This window comes from Muscardinus avellanarius, assembly GCF_963383645.1.
Source record: "Muscardinus avellanarius genome assembly, chromosome: 1".
NCBI lineage: Eukaryota > Metazoa > Chordata > Mammalia > Rodentia > Gliridae > Muscardinus > Muscardinus avellanarius.
This window is the reverse complement of record NC_137786.1, coordinates 189042089-189063955: the sequence shown is the minus strand read 5'-3', so window position 1 is coordinate 189063955 and position 21867 is coordinate 189042089. Positions and strand designations below refer to the sequence as shown.

General features: G+C 39.9%; 1 protein-coding gene across 1 annotated transcript in view; it reads right to left on the bottom strand.

Moving 5' to 3' along the window:
- The window catches only part of FAR1 (fatty acyl-CoA reductase 1), a gene marked incomplete at both ends in the record, with an annotated part of 65788 nt that extends 44823 nt beyond the window's left edge, over positions 1–20965 (bottom strand). The window contains one exon of the mRNA XM_080719712.1: positions 20811–20965. The remainder of the gene's footprint in view (positions 1–20810) is intronic.
- Positions 20966–21867: the final 902 nt, after the last annotated feature.

Here is a 21867-nt window from a genome sequence, read left to right as displayed (position 1 = left end):
GAGAGGGAGAGAGAGAGGGAGGGAGAGAGAGAGGGAGAGAGAGAGGGAGAGAGAGAGAGAGAGAGAGAGAGAGAGAGAGAGAGCGCAAAAGAGGAGGAGGAACCATGTATAATAACCAAGGCTGAAGCCCCAGGCCACATCTTACCAGCCCAGACCATCACCCAGATAAATACAAGAAAATAATTTTATCCACTACTGAGTTTACAACCATCCCTCTTTCAACACTGCTGCCCTATTTCTGTTACGGCTGGGAGGATTTCAAATCATTACACCTTTGTAATCAAAATGATGTATGGCAAGCTGCTACTTTATAAGATTAATGCCGGGCAGGGCATAGCCTTCGCCCCACAGGAATATTAGAAACAAAACCTCAGACAGTGGAAGTAATAAGGTAAAGTAGAAGACAAGAAGCTCTGGGGTTTTGCTTAGGAGTAAAAACAAATCCAAACAAGTTTCTACAAATTTCTATATCAAGGTAATTTCTATGGGGATGGCTGAATTTTGAAAAACATAGTGAGCTATTAGGAACTCTCATTTTAGTATTGAATGAAATTAGGCTCTGCTTATAAATTGCTTCATGTAAATTTGCTCTAACAAATCCTTTCCAATATTCAAGTGCTGAGATGCAGTAGCTCTGGGATTCTGAACCTGGCAGACCAGAGTTGAAGGGCAGGCTCGCCCATTAACCTTAAGGAGGAGCTTACTTCTCTGTTTGGTTCTATAGTGTTCTCTTCTCTAAAGTACAGATCACAGAACCATTCACCCACTCCATCTTACAGCGTTTGTGTGAGAATTAACTATGACTGGACAATTACCTTTCCTTATTCATTTTCCCTTTATGTCTATAGCAGATATTCTCAATATGGTCCTTTAGCAATCAGTCTGATATATTTCAGAAATAGTCTATAAATTTTACTGGCTCTTTTTTCTGGAAAGAATAACTTATGGGTATAATTTTATGACTAGGAAAAAATAATTACCAAAGTAAGACCAAAAGCTATTCTACATTGCAATATTCATATGCACATGTACTCATTTTTAATTTTTGGTAGAGAAATTAGTGATTTTGGCAAATGCAAACTTACATCACACATCTGAAGGCCTGACAAATCAATTAACAAGCCATACCTACTTACTATCTGAAAGAAGACTTAATAAGCCTTTAAATGCTCTTAAGTTAGGGAATCAGGCTTTAGTCTCAGTGTAGCTTTCTAGGTACAATATATGCAATGCAGGTAATCTCTATGCCCTGGTTGTTCTTAAACTTGTAGCTGATGACAGAGAACAACTGAAGACAATGGAATATCACTAGTACAGAAGAAATGTGAGCAATGGCTTTGAGAAACTGTTTGGAATATTTTCTAAGAACATATGCACACTCTGTAATCTTTTCATTTCCTCTAGGGAATATACTCAACCCAAATAAAAACACAAGTAAACGATGAAAGCGGTGAACAATAAAGTTCAAAAAAAGTATGTGTAATATCATGAAAGTGAAAAAACTTAAATATTTATCAACAGTAAACTGTACAAATAACATACTCTCTAAATTTTATAAAGCAATGAAATGGAAAGAGACTTCAAACATTAGCAAAAGAACCCAGAGGCAAAATTAATATATGTCTGTGGTTGCAATTATGTAAAGTTCAAAGAGACACATAATGTGTCAAAGTCTAGACAATAGCTACTGTTATGGTCAGATACAGAAGAGCTCATGGTTGATATAATTAAGTCACAGGGGTTGTATTCTCATCAGTGATCAGAGTACCATTGCGTAGTGGCCTGGGTTTGTGGGTGTAGCTGAAGAAGGTAGGTCCCTGGGGGTGTACCCTTATGTATTATACATGGTCCTTGATGCCCTTGCTTGCCTGCTCTTTTGCTTCCAGACTCCATAACATAAGGAACAAAACCTGTGCTCTGCTCCCTTTCCACTTCCCACCTCCATGCCCTGAGCTTCGCTCCTGCAGCCTCAGGTGGACCAAACCCCAGAAACTCCAAAATGTGTGCACAAATAAATCTTCCTTCCTCTAAGTTACATGCTCAAGTCTTTAGGATTATGGCAGTGAAAATGCTGACTGAGATAGTTATCATAGGGAGAAGAGAAGGCTATAAAGTAGGTTTTGGGGGATCTAATATTTTCTATTCCCTGACCTGAGTATGATTACATAAGTAAATTTGTTTTATAATAGTCACTGATTAAGCTACATTTGTGAACTTCTCTGTACTAGAATTCAAAGATTATTTTTAAAATGTTCTTTTCTACATCATTAAAAGGTAGTTTAATGCCTTTTCCTACACATTCCTTCTTTTATAAACAGTATTATAAGAAGCCCTCCAAATTTAAGAAATCACAGTTGTATATAAAGCAGATTGCCTAAAAACTGTACTTGGAGAAACCCTGTCTAGCCCATTTCAAAGTCAAATGGAGGTAACAATAGGATTCAAAACATTCTTTGCTAGCTCCAAACTTAATAGCTGTCCAGATCAGAAAACTTTTTTGTTTTTGTTTTCTGTGTGGTACTGGGGATTGAACGTAGGAGCATTCTACCTCCAAGCTACATCACCAGCCCTATTTTTTTTAAAACAGGGTTTTGCTAGGTTGATAAGTCTCACTATTTTCTGAGGGTGTCCTCAAACCTTGTGATCCTCCTGTCTCAGCCTCCCAATTATTGGGATTATTACAGACATGCACCACCACACCCAGCTGCTCAGGAAACTTTGATCTGAAGGCAGGTCCCCAGCCATGCACTGTGCTAAGGAGAAAAACTAAAAAAGTTTTACAAGGCCTAATAATATGAGCAATATGAGAACTATAGGATAGTCTGCAACCTTAAATCTGGAATTCATTATGCAACAGATGAACTTCTGAGGGATTCACCTACCCAAAGACCTTCAGCTTATCCCAACTCTCCTAACATGAGATCAGACAAGACAGAAAACAATTATCTTAGGGCAAATATCTGTTAATGTTTATAGATGAAGTATCCCTCAAAATCTCATGTGTTGAAGGCTTATCCCCAATACAGTAATGTTCTGAGGTGTTACTTTAGGAATGTGATAGGATCAGAGGGCTCTAACCTCATCTAATGGCCACATGGGAGGTGGTGAATATTTTAGGAGACAGGGATTAGTGTAGAAAGTAGGTCACTAGGGACATGCCCTGGTAGCGCTTTTCTCCTCCACAGTCCTTTCTACTATCTCTGATTTCTAGCTGCTGTGAGCTGAGCAGCTTTCCTCCAACATACTCTTCCAACATAATGTTTTGCCTTACCTCAGGCCCAAAGCAATGGAGCCAGCCAATAAGAGACTGCAATACCTAAAACCATGAGCCAACATAAATTTTCCTCCTGTAAGTTGTTTTTTCTCAGGCACTTATCATAGCAACGAAAACTGATTAAAGCAGAAAAGGGATTCCAAAAAGTAGAAGTTATGCTGTGACTATACCTGACCATGTGGTTCAGAAACCTTTGGAACTAGTTTGTGGAAGGCATTTGGAAAAGTTTGGAAATACAGGCTAGAGAAGCCTCAAAATATTATGAGCAGAGCTTAATGGTCGATTCTGGTGTAAACTCAGAAAATCAGAATGTCAACAGGAATGCAGATAGTAAAGATTGTGATCATAAGTTTTCAGCTGAGAATGAGGACTCTACTGGGAAACTGAAATTAAAGGCCACCAGTGCTATATTCTGGCAAAAAAAAACTTTTCTGCATTTTATCAATGTCCTGAGACTTTCTATGAAGCTGAATTTAAAGGTGGTGGACTAGTGGGGGAAATCTCAAGGAGGTACAGTATTCATCCAGTAACATGTGTATTCCCAACAGCTTTTGTTATACTAATGAGAAATGGAAGCAAGAATACCAGAAAGATTTGAAATCTGTGCAGTTTTGCTGCAAAAACATGTGTAAACTGGAGGCCAAGGAAGGTGTGGTTGCTGAAGAGAATGTTATTAAAGAGAATCTAAGTGCTGCAGGAAAACAATAGGAAAGATGCCTTAAAGGCACCAAATAAGTAAGACACCACACACACACACACACAGAGAGAGAGAGAGAGAGAAAGAGAGAGAGAGAGAGAGAGAGAGAAAAGTGTAAAACTATAAACTCATTTGAAAAATTCTGCTTCAAGAAGAAAGCACCATCAGGCCAGGAGTGGTGGCGCATGCTTGTAATCCCAGTGCTTGGGAGGCTGAGACAGGAGGATCGCAAAGATTCGAAGCCAGCCTCAGCTACTGAGTGAAGTTCTCAACAACTTAGTGAGACCCTGTTTCCAAATAAAATATAAAATAGGTCTGGGAGTATATCCTGGAGGTAGAAAAGCCCCTGGGTTCCACCCCAGTACCCCCCCACACACACACACACACAAAGAAAGCACACACTAGGGATCTCTGCTCAAACCTGCCTAAGAAGAAGTTACTTCTTAAGCAGAAGTTATTTTTGTTTTTTTTTTTGTGTGTGTGTGGTGGTACTGGGGTTCCTGGAAACCCTTCTACCTCTGGGTTACACTCCCAGACCTAACTTTTTTATATTTTTTTATTTGGAAACAGGATCTCTTAAACCAGTGAGGCTGGCTTCGAACCAGCATGATCCTCCTGTCTCTGCCTCCCAAGTGCAAGTGCGGGGATTACAAGCATGCGCCACCACACCCGGCTCAGAAGTTATTTTTTAAGGCTGCCTAAGAAGTTATATTTCAAGGATCTGTGTTATACACTGAAGCCACTACATCTGTGGTCCAAGAGGGTCAAGTTACTACTTCTGCAGGTAGCAGGTCTTCATGTTGTCTATGTAGTACCAGTTTTGCCAGGAATGAAGAATGTAAGAGTGATGCGGTCATGGAAGTTTCTACCAAGATTTCAAAGGAAGGCCTGCAAGGCCAGGCAATGGGTATCCGAATCAGAATTCCTGTGGACAGCCCAAGAGAGGAATATGTGAAGGTACAATGAGGACCCCAAGAAGTTGAGATGACAGGAATGTCTGTCAGGAGAGCTGTAGGGAGCAAACAGAGACAGCCCAAGAAAGAAATTATGTAGACTGCAACTGACAAGGCCACGGGGTAGGAATGCCCCAGCCCTTTAGGGTCCACATCTCACCACTACATGTTCTAGATGGCACAGCTGGAGCTACAGGATTTAATGTATGCCCTGCTGAGTTTCTGTCTTTAATCCCATCCTTTTTTTTTTTTCTATCCCCTTTAGTCCCATTCTTTTTTCTATTTCCCTGTTCCTTCTTTCTAGAATGGAAAAAGTTTACTTTGTGCCATTGTATGTTGGAAATATGTAACTTGCTTTTGATTTTTACAACAGCTTACAACTACTACTTGCTTGGTGTCTCAGGAAACTTGGACTTTTGAGTAATGATTGAACTGTTGATTATTTGGGGACTCTTGGAAATAGACATTGCATTTTGTATTATGAGATGAACATGAGCCTTTAGGAGTCAGGGGGAAAATGTTATGGTTTAGATATGAAGTATCCCCCAAAGACTCATGTATTGAAGGCTTGTTCTCCACTGCACCAATGTTCAGTGATGGGGCTTTTAAGAAGTAATTGGATAATGAGGGCTCTAACCTCATCAGTGAATTAATCCATTGATAGCAGAATGGACTACTGGAACTGGTGGAAATTTAGGAAGTGGGGCCTAGTTGAAGAAAGTAGGTCGAGAGAGTGCCCTAAAAGGGCTTTTCTAGTCCCCATCCCTTTCTCCTCCCCCTTTTGTTCTCTTCCTACCTCTCCACTTTCAGGCTGCCGTAACCTAAGCAACTTTCCTCCACCATGATGTTCTGCTTTACTTCAGGCCCAAGAATAAAACCAGCTGTTCATGAACTGAAACCTCTAAAACAGGAACCAAAATAAATCTTTGTTTCTCTAAATTTTCTCAGGTATGTGTCACAGATATGAAAAGCTAACTGATACACTCTTCTTATTCCTTGTTTTATAAATAAAGCTGTATTGGCATATAGCCACAGAGAGCCTCAAATTGTCCTTGTCTACATTTGGTTACAACAGAAAGGCTGAGTAGTCACAAAGATGACTAAATAGACCACAAAGTCTAAATAATTTCATATAGTCTAAACATCTCACAATCTGAGTGGCTTTGGCCACTCCCTCTCTTTAGAACCTAACCCTACACTGACAACCATTATTAGAAATACTATTTTAGCCCGTCGTGGTGATGCACGCTTGTAATCCCAGCATTTAGGAGGCTGAGACCAGAGGATGGCAGTTCACAGACAGTTTCAGATACTTCACTTTCAGTGAGGCCCTCCCGCAACTCAATGAAACCTTGTTTCAAAATAAAGAATAAAAAATAGCGCAGCGGGTGTAACTTGGAGGTCAAATGCCCAGATTCCATCCCCAGACCCTCAAAAAAAAAAAAAAGAAAGAAAGAAAAAGAGAAAGAAATACTAATTTAATCCTAATAAATTATGGATCCCCCAAAACCTCTGTAAATGAAACATTACAGTGATAAAGCAAGCCACATCTCAAGGCCCCTGCTAGAAATTCTCTACACACAAAACCCCACACCCCAAATAATACCTACCAGTCCAATGTAGAACCAAGTTCTTGAAATACTTCCACCACCCCTCCTTAGAAATGGCAATTTGTATACCTTCCTTGAGAGGCCATAGCCTTTCCCTCCACTAGTAAGTACTACATTACTATGCACACAAATGACCTGGTGACCTCTTTAACATACAGATAATAATTCAATAGGTGGGAGGTGGAGGTCTGAGATTCTCTACTCCTAAATTATGCTGGAATTTTTCTCTGGGTAGACTCACTCCTACTACTAGCTTACTACTGAGACCTAGTTTTCTTAAATACAAAGCCTATTTAATAATCATTAATTATCCTACTTAAATAGAAAAGAAACAAAATTTTCCTACAACTATTCTTACATGTATTTAAAATGATATATTAGGATTTAAAGCCTAAGTGTCCACCCACAATGGTGAGCAGGCAAAAAAAAAAAAAAAACTGGAATATTACTATAATAGTATATTTTTTTTATCTAAAAAAGAAAATGAAGCATCTTAACATATACTGATATGGAATACCATTCATGATAAGTTTTCAAAATCAAGATGCAATACACTGTATAATATACCCCTTTTTATGAAAAAGAAATTTATGTGTATGCATGATTATTGACATATAAAATTATTTTTAGCAAAATAGCCAAAATTTAGCAGTGCTCTGGAAAGGAGAACTGAATAACTGTAAAACAGAGATGAGGGGCATTTACTTATCAATAAATATTCATTTTCATGTCCACATTTTATCTGTTTTAAAAACACATTACTTGCCGGGCGTGGTAGCACACACTTGTAATCCCAACATTCGGGAGGCTGAGACCAGAGGATCACAGTTCGCCTACAGCCTCAGCTACTTAGTGAGGCCCTCTACAACTCAGTGAGACCTGGTTTCAAAATAAAGAATAAAAAATAGGGCAGGAGGTGTAGCTCAGAGGTCGAATGTCCCTGGGTTCCAATCCCAGACCCGCAAAAAAACAAACAAAAAAAAAAACATTACTTTTGTGAAATGAAAACCCAGGTATTTAAAGGTACCAAAAAATTATTTGAAAGCACAAATTTTCCCTTCAATTAGCTACTGCGTTAGTCACCTTTTCCTTGCTGTGACCAAAATACTTGACACAAACAACTTAAAAGAAAAAAAAATTTATTTGGGCTCACAGCTTCATTCCATGATCAGTCCACTCCATTGCTCTGGGTCAAAAATGAGGCAGAAGAACATGGCAGGAGGGTGTGGCAGCAGAAAACTGCTCAGTTCAGAGTAGAAAGCAGAGAAGCCAAAGACAAGATATACTGCATGCTCTCAGTGACCTTCTTCCTCCAACCATGCCCCACCTACCTCAAGTTTCTACCTCCTCCTAATAGTCCATTCAAAAGACAAATTCATCATATTGATTAATTCACTGATGAGATCATGATACTCATGATCCAATCACTTCCCAAAAGCACTATGATGGACAGTACTGCACTGGAGAACCAAGTCTTCAACACATGATCTTCTGGGAGACATTCCAAATCCAAACAATAATAAAAGCCACTCTCCACTATCCTTTGTCTTACAATTAAAAACATACTTTCATCTTTACTTAGAAAAAAGTTTCTAATAAATCTATTTATAGCCAGGGGTGGTAGTGCATGCCTGTAATCCCTGCGCTTGGGAGGCGCAGACAGGAGGATTGCACAGGTTCGAAGCCAGTCTCGCTGGTTTAAGAGACCCTGTTTCCAAATAAAATATAAATCTATTTTTAAGTGAAAATAACACTAGCATTATTAAGAAAAAAGAATTATTATCTTTCTTCTGTTAATGTTTATTACTAAGTTTGCTCCATTTCTTCATTAGAAAGAAAAAATTTTTAATTAAAAACCAAGTTGGGCAAGTTGGTGCAAGTTTATAATCCCAGTACTGAGAAGACTGAGACAAGAAGGATCACAGGTTCAAGGCCAACCTCAGCAACATAATGAGACCCTGTTTCAAATGAAAAGGGATGGGAGTGTAGCTCAGAGATTGAATGGCCATGGATTCAATCTCCAATGCCAAAAAAAACACCATTAAAATTCAGTGATTATTTTATATGGGAATTTACTGTTGAATGTAACATTAACCAGTTATTTTATATCCTCATGTATTGAGTACTAATTTCAGTTTCCAAAATGAAAATTTTGGAATAAATGCCAAAATGCAAACTCAAAGTGTACAAACTATTTACTGTAGTCAAGCTGATTGAAAGAGTGGGTTCCTTTTGCAGAAATAAAGGCTTATCAGGCAGTTTTCCACAAACAAAAGAATAGCTCTAGCATCTTAGTTAACACTTCTTTTTTCAATAAAAGATGCTAGTGTCCCTCTGTTGTAAGCACCCATTGAAGTAAATATAATGGCCACTCTGTTTGCCTACACAGGCACTGATATAGCAATATTTAATTCTGTGTCCTATTTTCCCCAAAGTCTAAGGTACTTTATGATAGCAAGGAATCTCAATAGGCTCCTTAATTCTTAGGCCACCACACAACTATTTTGTATATTTTGTACACTGATGTTGCCTTGGTAAGCAAGGCACTTCCACAAGAACTAAAATGCTTCTAAAATTGTATTACCCTGAAAAATTTTGATGTTGCATCTTAAAAAGTTAAGTTCTATTCAAAGTTATATTCAAAGAAGAAATGTTAATTTATAGTGTTAAAATTATCTGACTAGAAAACTTAAAATTTTTAGTAATACTCAATTTTCTTTGTTTCTGAGCTCAAAGCCTAAACCAGTAATTTCTCTACTATAGCCTATAGTGAAGGGCTCTGTTCTTATTTACACATAGTTTGGTAATATGGAATAATAAATATTAAGAGGCGGGCATGGTGGCCCACATTTATAATCCCAGTACTTGGGAGGCTGAGATAGGAGGATCACAAATTAGTGGCCAGCCTTAGCTACTTAGTGAGGCCCTCTGCAACTTAGTGAGACACTGTTTCAAAATAAATAATTTTTTTAAAAAATAGGGCTGGGGGAGTAAATGTGAGGTAGAATATCCCTGGGTTCAATCCCCAGTACCACAAAAAACAAATAAGAAGTATCCAAGACAAAAAAAAAAAAAAAAAAATGTGAACAGTTCCTCAAACTAAAGTTATAGAGATTGGGGAAAAGTGATTCCACTGCTAGGGAGAAGATAATTTAAAATATGTATTTACCATAAGTCACACACAATTTTGAGCTACTTTGCTATATTCATTCCTTAATAAAAATTTTTTTATATTAACATAAGAAATTTTTGCCGGGCATGGTGGCACATGCTTGTAATCCCTGCACTTGGGAGGTGGAGACAGGAGGATGGCGCAGGTTCAAAGCCAGCTGTGCTGGCTTAAGAGACCCTGTTTCCAAATGAAAATATAAAAAATAGGTCTGGGAGCGTAGCCCGGAGGTAGAAGGGCTTCCAGGAACCCCAGTACCACAAAGAAAGAAAGAAAGAAAGAGAGAAAGAGGAAAGAAAGAAAGAAAGAAAGAAAGAAAGAAAGGGAGGGAGGAAGAGAGAAAGAAAGAGAAATTTTTATCCTATTTTCAGATTCAAAGAAAGTGTCCAATACACAATATTATTTTAAGCTTATTACCAAAGATAGGGCTTTTCAAATTGCCAACACAGCAAACTGACATACTCTGTTTTGCTTAAAATTTCACAAAAGTTGATCATTGTCTGTAATATAGCTAAGAATTAGAAAAATATGTATTTCAACTAGGCATGGTGGTGCATACCTGTAATTCCAGTTTTTGGGAAGCCAAGACAGAGGATTGTAGGTTCAAAGTGAACCTCAGCAACTGAGACTGAGCAACCTAGACCCTGTTTCAATAAAACAGAATTGAGGAGGTAGGTCAGAGATAGAATGCCCTAGTTCAATCTCCTGTACCACACACAAAAACAAAACATACATATTTTTTCAAACTAATCAAATATATACATATACATATATTTGCATATATGTATACTGTTCAAAGTTCCTGTGTTACACAAAAATGGACTATGTTTGCTCTGATCATTAAATGGAGACTATGTAAATGTTTACCCCAAAACTGACTTAATTACTAATATTTTTCTAACAAGGTGGGAGAACTGGCTATTTTGCTGATTACAGAAGCAGTTGACTGGTCTGATTATTGTAGCACATGTTATATAATCCCTAAAAAGAAGAAAAACGTACTAAAGCCCTTGCTTCATATGTATGCTGCGTTTTCTGTTTCTCTTGTGCCATATTCTTAGGCTACCTTGTGAAACTGTTTTCAAGACTGAACCTAAAAACAGTTTGCAGACCTCCATAGTAGTACTTGTGAATAATGGAGCTGGGAAATCCAAAACTTTATACTCAACCAGATTAGAGAAATCCATTAGCATATCAAAGACCACAAAATGCTATGAGATAAAGAAACTCTATTTAAGCCCAGCTCTTCACAAATTTCCCAATACTGTTGGGGAAACAATGCTTATGAAAAGCTCCCAATCACCATATTAGCCTTCTAGGTAATGGCTTTCTAAAAAAAATGGGCTAAACCTCTGGTTGGGCTACAAATGATTTAGAAAGCATGACCTTCCTTTGACTCATAAGGTCACTTATGAATATTAAGCCAGCAATCAAGAATTATAAATTTAACGTTATTAAAATGTACAAAGACTTTGATTTGTATTCAACTAGTAAGTCTGGTCACTGTAACAATGCTGCAAAGCTTCCACCACATATTCATTCAAATACTATAATTCTGCAATTTTCAAGATATACTGCCACTTAAGTTGTGCTGTGTTTAGCTAGTCACAGTTTTTAATTATCATTACTCTTGCTTTTTAATTAAGAATTACCATGAGTTTGGCTTTACCTTTATGAATTTATTATTAGTTTGATTAAACCTGCAAAGAATATATTGCACAACTGCATCACTAGTTTTCTAATTAGTCTAACTTCAAAATAAGTATATTTTTGTGACTCAATTAGGAACTATTTATATCCCTGATGAAAATCTCTCTCCTCCAAAGCACTTATACCTTGATAAAAAGTGGAAGTTATCGAGCTAAACAATGACCCAATTCAATGACTGGGATTAAAAAACTTGAGTCCAATAAAAGCATATTAAAAAAAAAAAAAGCTTGAGTCACTGTTTTAAGGGTTTTCACCCTGGTTATGAGGTCTCTAACATAGAGTTAAGACTTCTTCCCAGGCACCTTGGCCATACCAACCTAATGTGGTAGAACTCAAAATTAGGATCAGTTGTGTGAGTAGTAATAACATGTTTGAAATAGGATGTTCAAATATTCATTAAATTAGGATATTGAAGGAAACTGCTAGTCTCTAGTCTTGAGGCTCATACTGTCACAGAATCTCTTAAAAGGGGTTAAATCTCTTAACAGACCCTCTTGAGAATTTTTGCTAGTTTAGCTTTAAAAATGTTGCCAAGTTCATAGACACAGCATGAAACTAAATGCTATCATCTCAGAAAGGTATAAAAATCATATTGGAAGTTTCTGGTAACTCTGGATTTTCTGTGTTTTTAAGCTGTGGAACTGAATTTAATAAGTCTTGAAAGAACTAAAGACAGGGTAAAAATCTGTATGACAAGCTGGACATGGTAGCACACAACTATAATCTCAGTACTTGGGCAGCTGAGACAGGAGGATCTCAGGTTGAAGGTTCAAGGTCAATTTCAGAGCTGGGCATGGTGGCATACACTTGTAAATCTCAATACTTGGAAGGCTGAGACGATAGGATCGCAGGTACAAAGCCAGCCTCAACTACTTAGTGAGGTTCTCAGCAACTTAGTGAGTCCCTGTTTCCAAATAAAAATGAAGTAGGTCCCAGAGTATAGCCCCAAAGGTAGAAGGTACCTGGGTTCCATTCCCAGTAACACACACACACACACACACACACACACACACACACACACACACACACACATCAACCTCAGCAACTTAGTGAGACCATCAGCACTCGGCAAGATCCTGTTTCAAAATTAAGAAAAAAATAAAAATGGTGTTGGGGATATAGCTCGGAGGTATTAGAATGTCCCTGGGTTCAATCCCAGTATCAATAAAAACAAAACTATGACAAAGTAAAAACATTAGAGTATTAGGATATAAAAGCTCAAGGATTTCTTAATAAACTTAGCAAAGTCCCATTGCTAAAGAGTCTATCCTTCTCTAGACACTTAGATCCAGAAAGAAAAGACAACCAAATTGAATAAGCACAAAAAACTTAATAAAAATCAGAATATTGGCATGATCAAAAGATCAGATCGCTGACTGTTAAATCTTCTGGCTCTCAAAGCCTAGGTTTTCTACTACAGTGCATTAGAATAAGTTGTTTTCTAATCAGTGCATTAGACACTTAGGAATTATTAACTCTAACAAGTCACAAAGGTTATCACTTTAAAGCAATGTACCTATTATCTACTATCTTCAAACATTATATACAATGTTCTGCAGTGGAATATCCCATTACCAGCTAATTCACCTGGTCCCTACCTCCTGAGGAGTCTGCTTATGATAATAAACATTATGATTGCATATTATGTGCAATACAAGTTTTTAGAAGCACATATTTCTTTTTTTAATTTTTTATTGAACATAAATGGTATACATTTAAACTATACTTGATGCCCTCTCCCCCCCCCCGCCCCTGTTTTCTCTTCCCCCCTCCCACCACTGATTGTCCCGGGTTACCATGCCATATCCATAATTTTACACATATTCCGATGAGAAGCACATATTTCTAAAAAACTTATTTAAGACCACCCTTCAAACTAAGTGAATGATAGATGGATGTTTATGGTCTCAGAGCTCCATTCAAAATAAAACTTTCACCAGACAAAAATCATGCATTACTTCTAGGAGTTTTTTCAACACAGATATGAAGCTCGAAATACTTTTAAGAGATCCTTTCCTCCATAGACCTTAACTATTTAAAGGCAAGGTAGCACAAAAGAACTTTCCTTACTTCTGAGACAAGGTATTGCACTTATTTATTCTCTTGCTAGGGATTGAACCCAATGGTGCTCTACCACCGAATTACACTCTTAGTTTATTTTTGGGTTCTCAATAAATCGCAGAGGCTAGCCCCAAACTTGCAATCCTCTTGCCTCAACCTTTCTAGTACCTGAAATTACCACTGTGTCTGGACATTCATTCATTCTTATATATTCTACTTGCTGTTAATTCTGGATGGACAATAGCCATGATATAAAGTACCGCACACCAATTCCAAAATGGTTTTTATATGTCAAACTGGCTGTAGCTTATTTTTCACAGAAAATCTAATTAAAATTGATCTAATTTAAATCAGACATTTGCATGAATACAAATTTTCTTATTCTTACTAAAAACACTTGTATAAAAGGTAAACACACACATAAAATATAACTGAGTTGAATTTTAGGACTACACTTTCTATCTACACATTAAAGAATAAATTATTAAACCAGTATCCAGAGCCTCCGGGGATATTTGAATGGGCTTTGAAAGTCTTAATAAGCCCCTAAAAGTATATAAAAAGCTAAGTGTGTGTATTTATTTTTCTAAAAAGATAAGCTAGAGCTTTGAAGAAATGCTCAGGTTCATGAAATTTAAAAATTTCTGAGCCTTGTGTTGTGGTGCATGCTTGTAATCCCAGTATTTGAGAGGCTGAAACAGGAGGATCGTGCTTTGCGAACACATTGAGTTGCAGAGGAGGCCCTCTGCAACTCAATGAGACCCTGTTTCAAATAAAAAATAGGGCTGGGGTTGTAGCTCGAAGGTAGAATGCCCCTGGGTTCCATCTCCAGTACCACACACACAAAAAAATTCTGCATTATGGAACAAACTTTTATATTTTATTCTCAGTTGAATCTTCATAAGATAATGGCATGGCATCTATAAAGGCATTGCTCACAAACTGCCATAGCAATATTTCTGAGAAGTCCATAAAATACAAGAATGATCTGAAATAGATATTTCAAAATAACTCACACATATGCATATATACACATATATGTATAGATATACTTTTAAATTGAACCCAGGGACATTCTACCTCCAAGCTATGCCCCCACTCTATTTAGAGCTTTATTTTAAAATTAGTTGCTGATAGTCTAAATTGCTGAGGCTGGCCTCAAACCTGCAATCCTTCCATCTCAGCCTCCCAAATACTGGGATTACAGGTGTGGGCCACTATGCCCAGCCTCAAATTACTTTTAAAAATTATCAAAATTATTAAAATTATCAAATGGTTGATATTTAATTTAAACACATGTCCATGCACACAAAAGAACCACCACTTAAAAGTCTCATAATGACTTATATCTGATAGCTGATAGTACAGACCCACAAATATTTTAGCCAAAATGGATCCATAAACAGTTGTTCTACCACTAAACTACACTAAACAGCTTTATTGTACTTAAAAGATTTTTTACTAACTCAGATAAAACATTCATTTATCCATTCATTCACTGAGAAAAAAAAATTTGTGAGTACCTGCTTTCTAAGATGTCCTGATTCTGTAAATGTAGTATCAAAAACAATTCACCATCTCTAAAAACTAAAAATCTTACCAAGCCAAGCATGGTGGCGCACACTTGTAATCCCAGCATTTGGGAGGCTGAGACAGGAGGATCTTGGTTTGCGGCCAGTTTCAGCTATTTAGCAAGGCCCTTTGTAACTCAGTGAGACCCTTTTTCAACATAAAGAATAAAAAGTAGGGCTGGGGGTGTAGCTTGGAGGTAGAATGCCCCTGGGTTCCATCTCTAGTATTGAAAAAAAAAAGAAAAAAAGAATCTGTTCATACGTTCAGGGATCCATGACAAAAATGACAGGGAGGGAAAAGGGAGATGAAAAGAAAGAAAAAATAAAATAGTAAAAATAATACAGTTTCCAAGCTGGGCGTGGTGGCGCACGCTTGTAATCCCCGCGCTTGGGAGGCTGAGACAGGAGGATCGTGCAGGTTCGAAGCCAGCTGCGCGCACTGGCTTAGGAGACCCTGTTTCCAAATAAAAATGTAAAAATAGGTCTGGGAGTGTAGCCTGGAGGTAGAAGGGCTTCCGGGAACCCCAGTACCACCAAAAAAATAAAATAAAATAATACAGTTTCCAAGGAAGGTACTGTATCTAATTTTAATTAAAAAGAGGGAACAGAGCTTGTTGAAAAACAAAAGTTTCCCTCCCCCCACTAACAGATGAGGAAACTAAAGACAAGAGAGGGAAGTGACTTGCCTAGAGTTATAAACCAAGTTGTTAACAAAACCAAAATTAAAACTCAAATCTGCTGATTCACAGTTCAAAATGAATTCTGTACATCATTACTTTTTTCTACATCATAATCTTAATAAGAACAAGCTATTTATATTAATATGTACCTGAATTCTATATAATACCATATTTAAGTAAAGGGGGGGAGACTGGAGAGACAATGAATGCAACAATTTAACAAGACAGTTGCATGAAAACTATAGGCATCTACTATACCTTCTCAATTCTGAGACACATTTGACTTTCAGAGCATGGCATCTTTCACAAACATTTTGAAATAAAGACACTATAAAATATATCTTCGTCTCAAAAAAATACTAAAATGTAAACATACATCTCTAAAGCAAGAAAATGCATATTAATATACCCTGTAAGTCACATTAAAATCACTTGGAGGCAGTGTCACAAGGTACAAACACCTGGAACACAGTTCCATCCTCTTAAGTAACAGAGTTACAGTACCTAAGGCTATGTGGCATTTCCTTTCCAACTGTAAGTATTATCATAAATCAGTCCTGTTACCTCATATGCCTGAGCTTGGGAATTAGACAAAGTAAGGTTTGGATCCCAGCTCTACCATTTAGCTCTCTAATCTTTAGAGTTCCTAACTTCTCCGAACCTCATTCTCTTCATCTATAAAATGGGATACACACAAGAAAATTATGTAAGAATTTAATACAATCAGTTTTTAAGAAATATAGTACAGTGTTTAAGTGAAACAGGAATCACATTAGATTTCCTCCCACAATCCCTATGGACCAAAGGAAATTAAGCTAAAAACTATACTGATGTACAAGATTCCACCCTCTTCATTTTAAGAAATTGGAATCTGTACTGATCCTAAGGAAAATCCTACTTGTTTGATGGGAATAATTACTTGGCAAGAAAAACTTATTTTTTTACATTTAGGAAGGAAAATAATGATAAATTTTTAACTGTTTAAGTTAATCAGTTATACATAAATTCAGCACTTTCATACTGTCTTACTCAACTGAAACTCTAGGCCCATTACAAACCCACAGAAGAGAGGAACTATAGAAGCAATGTGTCAGAAGAAGGAAGGATACAATGTTAAAAGAAACAGTTTAAATAACTCTATTCTATAGTAGTTTGTTGTCCTAATCTTAAATTCATTTATTTCACTCTAAGAAAACAAATGTTCGGGAAGTCAAGACCGTATCTCTATGATTCAGGGTGCTTTAGTAAACTGATCCCTCAGATTAAGTAAATGCCACCTTTTAGTATAAGCAGTTTCAGTTCCCATCAGCAACAGCCCAGTTATATCAACACGCCTCCCAAAGTGCCACATATGGAGTAGGTACTAAAATAAGAACATCTCTTTTTTCACTCCAAGTTCAGACTTACATAGGTTCATTTCTGATGAATGGTTTTTACCCTCTACAGTAACAATGCTCATTAAAAAAAAAAAGATGAAAATATATAAAAGTACAAGCATTTTAAAACCACTCAAGTTTGAGTGTGGTACTAGAGGTTGAACCCAGTACTGGAGATCCTACCCTCAAACCACAACCCTCAGCCCTTTTTATTTTGAAACAGGATCTCAAATTGTTGGGGGCTGGCCTCAAACCTACAATCTTCTGCCTCAGCCTCCAAAGTGTTAGTATTACAGGCATGTGCCACCATCCCAGGTGACCACTCAGGATATTTCAAGGCAAAGATTAAATAACTACAAGGGGACCTACCATCATCTTTCTTATAAATTTGATCATAACTGTGATCATACCAAATATTTAAATTTGTAGATTACTTGCCACTAAGTGTTTTATTACCAGGCATATCTTAATATCATCATTTTAGGTTTTTTTTTTAGACTAAACTTACTTTTCTTTCTTCCTATATTTAACTCAATGGTTCTTAATCATTCTTCTTATGAGTCTCTCAGCTAGATATTTTGTTGCTGAATACTTCCCTCTTTCTTAAAACACTAAGTTTCTCCAGCCTATTTAGTATATTCAAGCAATCTCTTTCTTCACTGGCTCTTTATAATAGCCTCTTTTAAAAATGGTTCAGGACTGATCTTTACATTTTCTTGTAAACTATCAAACTCCAGCATTAGCAAATGCTCAATTCATGTTCACTAGACCAATTTTGCCAATGCTGTCCTGCAACTTACTGGCTCTGTAACCCTGTGCAAGTTAAATCTCTCTGTAGTCGGGCGTGTTGCACATGCTGTAATCCCAGCATTCAGGAGGCTGAGACCGGAGGATTGCAGTTCACGGACAGCCTCAGCTACTTAGTGAGGCCTCTGCAACTCAGTGAGACCCTGTTTCAAAATAAAGAATTAAAAATTGGGCAGGAACTGTAGCTCGGAGGTCAAATGCCTCTGGGTTCCATTCCCAGACCCGCAAAAAAGAAAAAAGTCTCTCTGAATCTCAGCTCCTATCTATAAATATTAATCAAAACAAAAGATTTAGCTCAATACAATGCCTGTCACAGTGGTACCCAACTATTTTGCTGTTACTACCAATATAATATAGTGAAAGACTCAGAAATGTTTTTGAGTATTTCATATGGTTGACTATCAGTTCTACCCTTCAATACCCCAACCTGGTTTTACTACATTCTCTTAACAAAAAAATGCTTCTGTGTACTTTCCTATCTTCAGTCCTTCAACTATTCTAATTCTCTCTCCTAGCCACCACAGAGAACTATGATTTATCTACGAAGCTGCACCAAGAGGGTGATTCCCCACACCCCTAAATGTTCGTGCAAATCTCTAAATGTCCTTAAAAGTCATTTTTAATTTGTGATTCTTGTCCACACTTGTTTGAACTATATTCAAAGTACTGGACTGTCATTCTTGCATTTTCTAATAACCCACATCCCAACTCCTAGTTCAAATGATGGCTCAAAACTCAGGATTTTCAGGAAATCTTTTGATTAACTCCACACCACTTGGATTACTTCTTTATTCCAAGTGGCCTCAACACTTAGGTATTCTGTTATACTGTTTTACTGTGATCACAGTAAATAGCATTATAACTAAAAAATAACTTTCACTACTTTATTTCTGTATTCTAAAAAGGATCCATTAGTTACAATGCTTTGTTGATCTGGTGAACACAAAAACACCCTCTATAACAACTGCTTTCTGGTTTTTGGTTTTTGTCTGTGACAATGTAACTCTTCACAATACTTTTGTCCTATCCCAGAAGAAATTATCCCTCTTTTTTTTTTTTTTTTTGGTGTGTGTGTGTGTGTGGTACTGGGGTTCCTGGAAACCCTTCTACCTCCAGGCTACACTCCCAGACCTATTTTTTATATTTTTATTTGGAAACAGGGTCTCTTAGGCCAGCAAGGCTGTTTTGAACCTGCGCGATCTTCCTGTCTCCGCCTCCCAAGTGTGGGTATTACAAGCGTGCACCACCACGCCCGGCTAACCCTCCCATTTAAATCCACTGGAAATGTGGTAAATCCACCTTCTTGCCTACTACCTCTTCTCTGTTCCCCAACCTCTGCCTACACCCCACAAGAAACATCCCAAAAGCTTCAAACAGAAAGGCCAGTAAGTGATACACACAAGCCATGTATTTCCTGAGTGAAACAAATTTTGAACCTATTTAACTATAAACTCTTTTCAAACTGGAAATTTGTCCAACAATAAATCATCAAATTCCACTGCATCAAAAAAGTTGATCCTACAGAATAACTGTACTTATATGTTAATTCTCACTCAGGTTACTGTAAGAGATCTTGCATCATTTTCATGCTGTATTACACATGTCCAACAAGATAACTGAGAAACTCCCCTGTAGGGTAGATTTTCCGAGAGTATTTTCTGATGTTGCCTTTAAATTAACACATTCTACTTTGGGGGGCCAGGGTAATTGGGAATTGAACCCAGGGGCGTTCTACCTCCGAGCCACATCCCAAGCCCTTTTTATATTTTATTTTGAGGCTGGGTCTCATGAAGTTATGGTGCTGACCTGAACCTGGGATCCTCCTGCCTCCGTTTCCCAAGTACTGGGCTTACAGGTAGGTGCCACGGTGTCTGGCTTATTCTACTTTTTTAAAGGTACAGAATTACAAGACTCCTCATTTCCATCCAATCAAAAGCAAACGATATTTATGTCCATTAATTCTGGGAGGGTAAATGTGTGCGATGCTAAAGCAAAACAATAGATGGGCTGTCAACGAGTGAGAAGAAGGGTGGGAAGGAAGATCAGCCTCTGCAGTGAGAGTTAACAAGTTTGAGTGTTCCACCCTCTCTGAGTAGTGAATGAATCTTTTAACTTAGCTCCTACCTGACACTTTCCGCTCTCCGGACTCCGTTCGTTCTTGCTCAACTACTCATAAAAGAGTCACAGCCTTCAGCTACCTACCTTGTCGGCTCCACGTACACTTTCTAACAAGGCAAATAACGCCTTCTGGTCAAACAGCCTTCGTCCACACCTCACCTAAAACCTCTCCCTTCAGTTACCTTCCGGTTTCAGTAGGTGCGCCGCTGTTCACTCGAGATCCACGTGTCCCCGTTTGTCCAAAGACCTTAACCTTCAAACCCCAAACCTGTTTTCCCTTCGCTCACAGCAGATTTCCCCCTACCCCGATGGATGCTTTATTCCAAGAGGCCAACCACACTCTCCGGCCCGGCGCCTTCTCCTCGGACACCTTTTTCTGAGCATCACCCTTTTCCCATCACTTTCTCCCTCCTCAGAGAATCCTTCCATCACAGGCCTCCTCCTGCCGCCACCCTCCATCGAGCACACGAGCCCGCTTCCCCGTTAACTACCGCCCCACCTTCGCCACTCTCCGCGGCCTCCAAGCCCAGGCGGCGCCCCGGGCCTCCCAGCCAGGCCCCTCCCCACGTGCCTCCGGCGGCGCCGGCCTGTGAGGGCGGCGGCTCGGCCTCGCAGCGCAGGGACCCTCCCGGCCGGCCCGCGCCCCCGCTCCCGGCCGACGCGGGTGGGGGCGGGGGCGGGACCCGCGACAGGCCGGCGGCCCCGCCTCGGCCCAGCCAGCGCCCGGCTCCCGCGGCCGCTCGGGGCCGGCAGCCCGGCCTCCCGCGGCGCCCCCGCCGCTCACCTCGACGCAGAGGCTCGGACCTCGCTCTGCCGGCAGTCCAGCGATGGCTGCGCCGCCGCCGCCGTTGCGCTCTCCTCACTCCCGTCTCCACCGCCCCCGGCCGGCTGCTGAAGAGCGGACGGACAGCGGCACGCCCATTGGCTGCGACCCTCGCTCGCGTCACCGGCCCCGACCGCACCTCGCGACGTGATTGGCTGGCGCGGCGCCCCTTTTCCACGTCCGCTCCCGATTGGCTCGCGCGCGCACCCTTACCCGGAGGACCACTCGCCCTCCTCCCCGCTTCAGCCTCCCACCCCCAACCAGGTTTCCATCCGGACGGGCGGGGGGCGGGAGCGGACGCCCGTGGGACGCGAACGGCCAATGGGGGCGCGGAGAGAAGACCCGGAGGTGGGCGCCGCGGCGGCGGACCGGCGAGGGGAGGTTCCACCAATGGGCGCGCGCCCCACATCGCGGGCACCGCAGCGCCCCCTGGCCGCGGGCGTCCCGGCGGGTCGCGCCCATGGCCACGCCCGGCTGCCCGTGGCGGGGAGGGCGCCCACGCGAAAGCGCGGAGCACGCGGAACGCAGCGCGGGAGCCCGCGGGGCAGCCATCGTAGCGTGCAACCGCACCGCGTTCGTGCAACCCACGGTCCCTTTGTTGGGGCTCCGGGCCTTCCGGCCAGCGCTGGGTGCGAGGGACCGGGTGGGACCACTGCCTTCTGGACTCGAGTCTAGAGAGCAGCCGTGGCTCTGTGGACCCCTGGGAACCTCCGCGAGGTGCCCAGTAGGAAGGACACCCAGCGCCGGACTGTAGATCAAACCATTCCACCTACCACTTCCCCCAAGAAAATACCCTGCACAACTTAGGGATGGTAAAGGAAGTTTGAATGGTTGCCTCTGAGGGACAGGGGTGTGTTCGGTGGGAAAGGACACGAAGGAACCTAGTGGAGTAGGAAACGGTCTTTTTCCTAATCCGGGTGATACTCACAGGGGCGTGCGCATATCTAGAGATTTATGGGGTTGCACACAAGGTTATCACAATCTGTACAATATAACTCACTTTTTAAAATAACTAAAA